General features: G+C 41.0%; 13 pseudogenes; all 13 read right to left on the reverse strand.

Annotated features, from left to right (window-relative positions):
* Nucleotides 1-226: 226 nt before the first annotated feature.
* LOC115183799 (uncharacterized) lies at nucleotides 227-344 on the reverse strand (annotated as a pseudogene).
* A 409-nt stretch (nucleotides 345-753) lies between these two features.
* Nucleotides 754-871, reverse strand: LOC115183832 (uncharacterized; annotated as a pseudogene).
* A 409-nt stretch (nucleotides 872-1,280) lies between these two features.
* On the reverse strand, nucleotides 1,281-1,398 carry LOC115183811 (uncharacterized; annotated as a pseudogene).
* Nucleotides 1,399-1,807: 409 nt separating this feature from the next.
* LOC115183818 (uncharacterized) lies at nucleotides 1,808-1,925 on the reverse strand (annotated as a pseudogene).
* A 409-nt stretch (nucleotides 1,926-2,334) lies between these two features.
* Nucleotides 2,335-2,453, reverse strand: LOC115183792 (uncharacterized; annotated as a pseudogene).
* Nucleotides 2,454-2,862: 409 nt separating this feature from the next.
* Nucleotides 2,863-2,980, reverse strand: LOC115183840 (uncharacterized; annotated as a pseudogene).
* A 408-nt stretch (nucleotides 2,981-3,388) lies between these two features.
* On the reverse strand, nucleotides 3,389-3,506 carry LOC115183843 (uncharacterized; annotated as a pseudogene).
* A 409-nt stretch (nucleotides 3,507-3,915) lies between these two features.
* On the reverse strand, nucleotides 3,916-4,034 carry LOC115183773 (uncharacterized; annotated as a pseudogene).
* A 409-nt stretch (nucleotides 4,035-4,443) lies between these two features.
* On the reverse strand, nucleotides 4,444-4,562 carry LOC115183802 (uncharacterized; annotated as a pseudogene).
* A 409-nt stretch (nucleotides 4,563-4,971) lies between these two features.
* Nucleotides 4,972-5,089, reverse strand: LOC115183833 (uncharacterized; annotated as a pseudogene).
* Nucleotides 5,090-6,018: 929 nt separating this feature from the next.
* Nucleotides 6,019-6,137, reverse strand: LOC115183776 (uncharacterized; annotated as a pseudogene).
* A 409-nt stretch (nucleotides 6,138-6,546) lies between these two features.
* On the reverse strand, nucleotides 6,547-6,666 carry LOC115183845 (uncharacterized; annotated as a pseudogene).
* Nucleotides 6,667-7,076: 410 nt separating this feature from the next.
* On the reverse strand, nucleotides 7,077-7,195 carry LOC115183885 (uncharacterized; annotated as a pseudogene).
* Between the last annotated feature and the right edge of the window lie 305 nt (nucleotides 7,196-7,500).

The raw sequence follows: 7,500 nt of genomic DNA on the forward strand, positions 1-7,500 counted from the left end.
TCATCATTTGAACAGGGCAAGGGAGCACAAAGCACACACAAGCTGCATTCAGCAACAATATTCTTATTTGTCTTATAAATACAAGGCAGATGCTAACTGACAACACAAGGAACTTTGATCCTATTAAAAAGGCAGGAAGCTGCATTTAGTCAATTCATCATTAAATGCTTATAACAAGGCAGTGTTGCTGATGAAATAGTGCAAGAGCACACCCTCGTGGACAAAATGCTTACAGCACCTGGTATTCCCAGGAACTCTCCCATCCAAGTACTAACCAGGCCGACCCTGCTTAGCGTCCGAGATCAGACGAGATCGGGAGTACCCAGGCTGGTATGGCCGTAAGCCATACACAAGCTCTTGGTACAACATATATAGTCAAAGTGAGTCTGATAAACAGACATTGCATTTTCACCAATTCGATAAGCAGCTTGAACTTTGTGTCACTGAAAAAGTAGAAGAAACTACAAACACTGTAGCCATCACTTTTTAGCACAGGTAGTTGGATAAAATACAAACTTTATTTCCTTTCATCATTTGAACAGGGCAAGGGAGCACAAAGCACACACAGGCTGCATTCAGCAACAATATTCTTATTTGTCTTATAAATACAAGGCAGATGCTAACTGACAACACAAGGAACTTTGATCCTATTAAAAAGGCAGGAAGCTGCATTTAGTCAATTCATCATTAAATGCTTACAACAAGGCAGTGTTGCTGATGAAATAGTGCAAGAGCACACCCTCGTGGACAAAATGCTTACAACACCTGGTATTCCCAGGCACTCTCCCATCCAAGTACTAACCAGGCCAACCCTGCTTAGCTTCCGAGATCAGACGAGTACGGGAGTACCCAGGCTGGTATGGCCGTAAGCCAAAAACAAGCTCTTGGTACAACATATATAGTCAAAGTGAGTCTGATAAACAGACATTGCATTTTCACCAATTCGATAAGCAGCTTGAACTTTGTGTCACTGAAAAAGTAGAAGAAACTACAAACACTGTAGCCATCACTTTTTAGCACAGGTAGTTGGATAAAATACAAACTTTTTTTCCTTTCATCATTTGAACAGGGCAAGGGAGCACAAAGCACACACAAGCTGCATTCAGCAACAATATTCTTATTTGTCTTATAAATACAAGGCAGATGCTAACTGACAACACAAGGAACTTTGATCCTATTAAAAAGGCAGGTAGCTGCATTTAGTCAATTCATCATTAAATGCTTACTACAAGGCAGTGTTGCTGATGAAATAGTGCAAGAGCACACCCTCGTGGACAAAATGCGTACAGCACCTGGTATTCCCAGGCACTCTCCCATCCAAGTACTAACCAGGCCGACCCTGCTTAGCTTCCGAGATCAGACGAGATCGGGAGTACCCAGGCTGGTATGGCCGTAAGCGATAAACAAGCTCTTGGTACAACATATATAGTCAAAGTGAGTCTGATAAACAGACATTGCATTTTCACCAATTCGATAAGCAGCTTGAACTTTGTGTCACTGAAAATGTAGAAGAAACTACAAACACTGTAGCCATCACTTTTTAGCACAGGTAGTTGGATAAAATACAAACTTTATTTCCTTTCATCATTTGAACAGGGCAAGGGAGCACAAAGCACACACAAGCTGCATTCAGCAACAATATTCTTATTTGTCTTATAAATACAAGGCAGATGCTAACTGACAACACAAGGAACTTTGATCCTATTAAAAAGGCAGGTAGCTGCATTTAGTCAATTCATCATTAAATGCTTACTATAAGGCAGTGTTGCTGATGAAATAGTGCAAGAGCACACCCTCGTGGACAAAATGCTTACAGCACCTGGTATTCCCAGGCACTCTCCCATCCAAGTACTAACCAGGGCGACCCTGCTTAGCTTCCGAGATCAGACGAGATCGGGAGTACCCAGGCTGGTATGGCCGTAAGCCATAAACAAGCTCTTGGTACAACATATATAGTCAAAGTGAGTCTGATAAACAGACATTGCATTTTCACCAATTCGATAAGCAGCTTGAACTTTGTGTCACTGAAAAAGTAGAAGAAACTACAAACACTGTAGCCATCACTTTTTAGCACAGGTAGTTGGATAAAATACAAACTTTATTTCCTTTCATCATTTGAACAGGGCAAGGGAGCACAAAGCACACACAAGCTGCATTCAGCAACAATATTCTTATTTGTCTTATAAATACAAGGCAGATGCTAACTGACAACACAAGGAACTTTGATCCTATTAAAAAGGCAGGTAGCTGCATTTAGTCAATTCATCATTAAATGCTTACAACAAGGCAGTGTTGCTGATGAAATAGTGCAAGAGCACACCCTCGTGGACAAAATGGTTACAGCACCTGGTATTCCCAGGTAGTCTCCCATTCAAGTACTAACCAGGCCTGACCCTGCTTGGCTTCCGAGATCAGACGAGATCAGGGGTACCCAGGCTGGTATGGCCGTAAGCAATAAACAAGCTCTTGGTACAACATATATAGTCAAAGTGAGTCTGATAAACAGACATTGCATTTTCACCAATTCGATAAGCAGCTTGAACTTTGTGTCACTGAAAAAGTAGAAGAAACTACAAACACTGTAGCCATCACTTTTTAGCACAGGTTGTTGGATAAAATATAAACTTTATTTCCTTTCATCATTTGAACAGGGCAAGGGAGCACAAAGCACACACAAGCTGCATTCAGCAACAATATTCTTATTTGTCTTATAAATACAAGGCAGATGCTAACTGACAACAAAAGGAACTTTGATCCTATTAAAAAGGCAGGTAGCTGCATTTAGTCAATTCATCATTAAATGCTTACTACAAGGCAGTGTTGCTGATGAAATAGTGCAAGAGCACACCCTCGTGGACAAAATGCTTACAGCACCTGGTATTCCCAGGCACTCTCCCATCCAAGTACTAACCAGGCCGAACCTGCTTAGCTTCCGAAATCAGACCACATCGGGAGTACCCAGGCTGGTATGGCCGTAAGCCATAAACAAGCTCTTGGTACAACATAAATAGTCAAAGTGAGTCTGATAAACAGACATTGCATTTCACCAATTCAATAAGCAGCTTGAACTTTGTGTCACTGAAAAAGTAGAAGAAACTACAAACACTGTAGCCATCACTTTTTAGCACAGGTAGTTGGATAAAATACAAACTTTATTTCCTTTCATCATTTGAACAGGGCAAGGGTTCACAAAGCACACACAAGCTGCATTCAGCAACAATATTCTTATTTGTCTTATAAATACAAGGCAGATGCTAACTGACAACACAAGGAACTTTGATCCTATTAAAAAGGCAGGTAGCTGCATTTAGTCAATTCATCATTAAATGCTTACTATAAGGCAGTGTTGCTGATGAAATAGTGCAAGAGCACACCCTCGTGGACAAAATGCTTACAGCACCTGGTATTCCCAGGCACTCTCCCATCCAAGTACTAACCAGGCCGACCCTGCATAGCTTCCGAGAGCAGACGAGATCGTGAGTACCCAGGCTGGTATGGCCGTAAGCGATAAACAAGCTCGTGGTACAACATATATAGTCAAAGTGAGTCTGATAAACAGACATTGCATTTTCACCAATTCGATAAGCAGCTTGAACTTTGTGTCACTGAAAAAGTAGAAGAAACTACAAACACTGTAGCCATCACTTTTTAGCACAGGTAGTTGGATAAAATACAAACTTTATTTCCTTTCATCATTTGAACAGGGCAAGGGAGCACAAAGCACACACAAGCTGCATTCAGCAACAATATTCTAATTTGTCTTATAAATACAAGGCAGATGCTAACTGACAACACAAGGAACTTTGATCCTATTAAAAAGGCAGGTAGCTGCATTTAGTCAATTCATCATTAAATGCTTACAACAAGGCAGTGTTGATGATGAAATAGTGCAAGAGCACACCCTCGTGGACAAAATGGTTACAGCACCTGGTATTCCCAGGCAGTCTCCCATTCAAGTACTAACCAGGCCCGACGCTGCTTAGCTTCCGAGATCAGACGAGATCGGGCGTACCCAGGCTGGTTTGGCCGTAAGCAATAAACAAGCTCTTGGTACAACATATATAGTCAAAGTGAGTCTGATAAACAGACATTGCATTTTCACCAATTCGATAAGCAGCTTGAACTTTGTGTCACTGAAAAAGTAGAAGAAATTACAAACACTGTAGCCATCACTTTTTAGCACAGGTAGTTGGATAAAATACAAACTTTATTTCCTTTCATCATTTGAACAGGGCAAGGGAGCACAAAGCACACACAAGCTGCATTCAGCAACAATATTCTTATTTGTCTTATAAATACAAGGCAGATGCTAACTGACAACACAAGGAACTTTGATCCTATTAAAAAGGCAGGTAGCTGCATTTAGTCAATTCATCATTAAATGCTTACTACAAGGCAGTGTTGCTGATGAAATAGTGCAAGAGCACACCCTCGTGGACAAAATGTTTACAGCACCTGGTATTCCCAGGCACTCTCCCATCCAAGTACTAACCAGGCCAGACCCTGCTTAGCTTCCGAGATCAGACGAAATCGGGAGTACCCAGGCTGGTATGGCCGTAAGCCATAAACAAGCTCTTGGTACAACATATATAGTCAAAGTGAGTCTGATAAACAGACATTGCATTTTCACCAATTCGATAAGCAGCTTGAACTTTGTGTCACTGAAAAAGTAGAAGAAACTACAAACACTGTAGCCATCACTTTTTAGCACAGGTAGTTGGATAAAATACAAACTTTATTTCCTTTCATCATTTGAACAGGGCAAGGGAGCACAAAGCACACACAAGCTGCATTCAGCAACAATATTCTTATTTGTCTTATAAATACAAGGCAGATGCTAACTGACAACACAAGGAACTTTGATCCTATTAAAAAGGCAGGAAGCTGCATTTAGTCAATTCATCATTAAATGCTTATAACAAGGCAGTGTTGATGATGAAATAGTGCAAGAGCACACCCTCGTGGACAAAATGCTTACAACACCTGGTATTCCCAGGCACTCTCCCATCCAAGTACTAACCAGGCCAACCCTGCTTAGCTTCCGAGATCAGACGAGTACGGGAGTACCCAGGCTGGTATGGCCGTAAGCCAAAAACAAGCTCTTGGTACAACATATATAGTCAAAGTGAGTCTGATAAACAGACATTGCATTTTCACCAATTCGATAAGCAGCTTGAACTTTGTGTCACTGAAAAAGTAGAAGAAACTACAAACACTGTAGCCATCACTTTTTAGCACAGGTAGTTGGATAAAATATAAACTTTATTTCCTTTCATCATTTGAACAGGGCAAGGGAGCACAAAGCACACACAAGCTGCATTCAGCAACAATATTCTTATTTGTCTTATAAATACAAGGCAGATGCTAACTGACAACACAAGGAACTTTGATCCTATTAAAAAGGCAGGTAGCTGCATTTAGTCAATTCATCATTAAATGCTTACTAACAAGGCAGTGTTGCTGATGAAATAGTGCAAGAGCACACCCTCGTGGACAAAATGCTTACAGCACCTGGTATTCCCAGGCAGCTCTCCCATCCAAGTACTAACCAGGCCGAACCTGCTTAGCTTCCGAGATCAGGGAGTACCCAGGCTGGTATGGCCGTAAGCAATAAACAAGCTCTTGGTACAACATATATAGTCAAAGTGAGTCTGATAAACAGACATTGCATTTTCACCAATTCGATAAGCAGCTTGAACTTTGTGTCACTGAAAAAGTAGAAGAAACTACAAACACTGTAGCCATCACTTTTTAGCACAGGTAGTTGGATAAAATACAAACTTTATTTCCTTTCATCATTTGAACAGGGCAAGGGAGCACAAAGCACACACAAGCTGCATTCAGCAACAATATTCTTATTTGTCTTATAAATACAAGGCAGATGCTAACTGACAACACAAGGAACTTTGATCCTATTAAAAAGGCAGGTAGCTGCATTTAGTCAATTCATCATTAAATGCTTACAACAAGGCAGTGTTGCTGATGAAATAGTGCAAGAGCACACCCTCGTGGACAAAATGGTTACAGCACCTGGTATTCCCAGGAAGTCTCCCATTCAAGTACTAACCAGGCCTGACCCTGCTTAGCTTCCGAGATCAGACGAGATCAGGGGTACCCAGGCTGGTATGGCCGTAAGCAATAAACAAGCTCTTGGTACAACATATATAGTCAAAGTGAGTCTGATAAACAGACATTGCATTTTCACCAATTCGATAAGCAGCTTGAACTTTGTGTCACTGAAAAAGTAGAAGAAACTACAAACACTGTAGCCATCACTTTTTAGCACAGGTAGTTGGATAAAATATAAACTTTATTTCCTTTCATCATTTGAACAGGGCAAGGGAGCACAAAGCACACACAAGCTGCATTCAGCAACAATATTCTTATTTGTCTTATAAATACAAGGCAGATGCTAACTGACAACACAAGGAACTTTGATCCTATTAAAAAGGCAGGTAGCTGCATTTAGTCAATTCATCATTAAATGCTTACTACAAGGCAGTGTTGCTGATGAAATAGTGCAAGAGCACACCCTCGTGGACAAAATGCTTACAGCACCTGGTATTCCCAGGCAGCTCTCCCATCCAAGTACTAACCAGGCCGACCCTGCTTAGCTTCCGAGATCAGACCAGCATCGGGAGTACCCAGGCTGGTATGGCCGTAAGCCATAAACAAGCTCTTGGTACAACATAAATAGTCAAAGTGAGTCTGATAAACAGACATTGCATTTCACCAATTTAGATAAGCAGCTTGAACTTTGTGTCACTGAAAAAGTAGAAGAAACTACAAACACTGTAGCCATCACTTTTTAGCACAGGTAGTTGGATAAAATACAAACTTTATTTCCTTTCATCATTTGAACAGGGCAAGGGAGCACAAAGCACACACAAGCTGCATTCAGCAACAATATTCTTATTTGTCTTATAAATACAAGGCAGATGCTAACTGACAACACAAGGAACTTTGATCCTATTAAAAAGGCAGGTAGCTGCATTTAGTCAATTCATCATTAAATGCTTACTAACAAGGCAGTGTTGCTGATGAAATAGTGCAAGAGCACACCCTCGTGGACAAAATGCTTACAGCACCTGGTATTCCCATGCAGTCTCCCATCCAAGTACTAACCAGGCCTGACCCTGCATAGCTTCCGAGATCAGACGAGATCGGGAGTACCCAGGCTGGTATGGCCGTAAGCGAATAAACAAGCTCTTGGTACAACATATATAGTCAAAGTGAGTCTGATAAACAGACATTGCATTTTCACCAATTCGATAAGCAGCTTGAACTTTGTGTCACTGAAAAAGTAGAAGAAACTACAAACACTGTAGCCATCACTTTTTAGCACAGGTAGTTGGATAAAATACAAACTTTATTTCCTTTCATCATTTGAACAGGGCAAGGGAGCACAAAGCACACACAAGCTGCATTCAGCAACAATATTCTAATTTGTCTTATAAATACAAGGCAGATGCTAACTGACAACACAAGGAACTTTGATCC

The sequence above is a fragment of the Salmo trutta genome, unplaced genomic scaffold, assembly GCF_901001165.1.
Source record: "Salmo trutta unplaced genomic scaffold, fSalTru1.1, whole genome shotgun sequence".
Taxonomy (NCBI): domain Eukaryota; kingdom Metazoa; phylum Chordata; class Actinopteri; order Salmoniformes; family Salmonidae; genus Salmo; species Salmo trutta.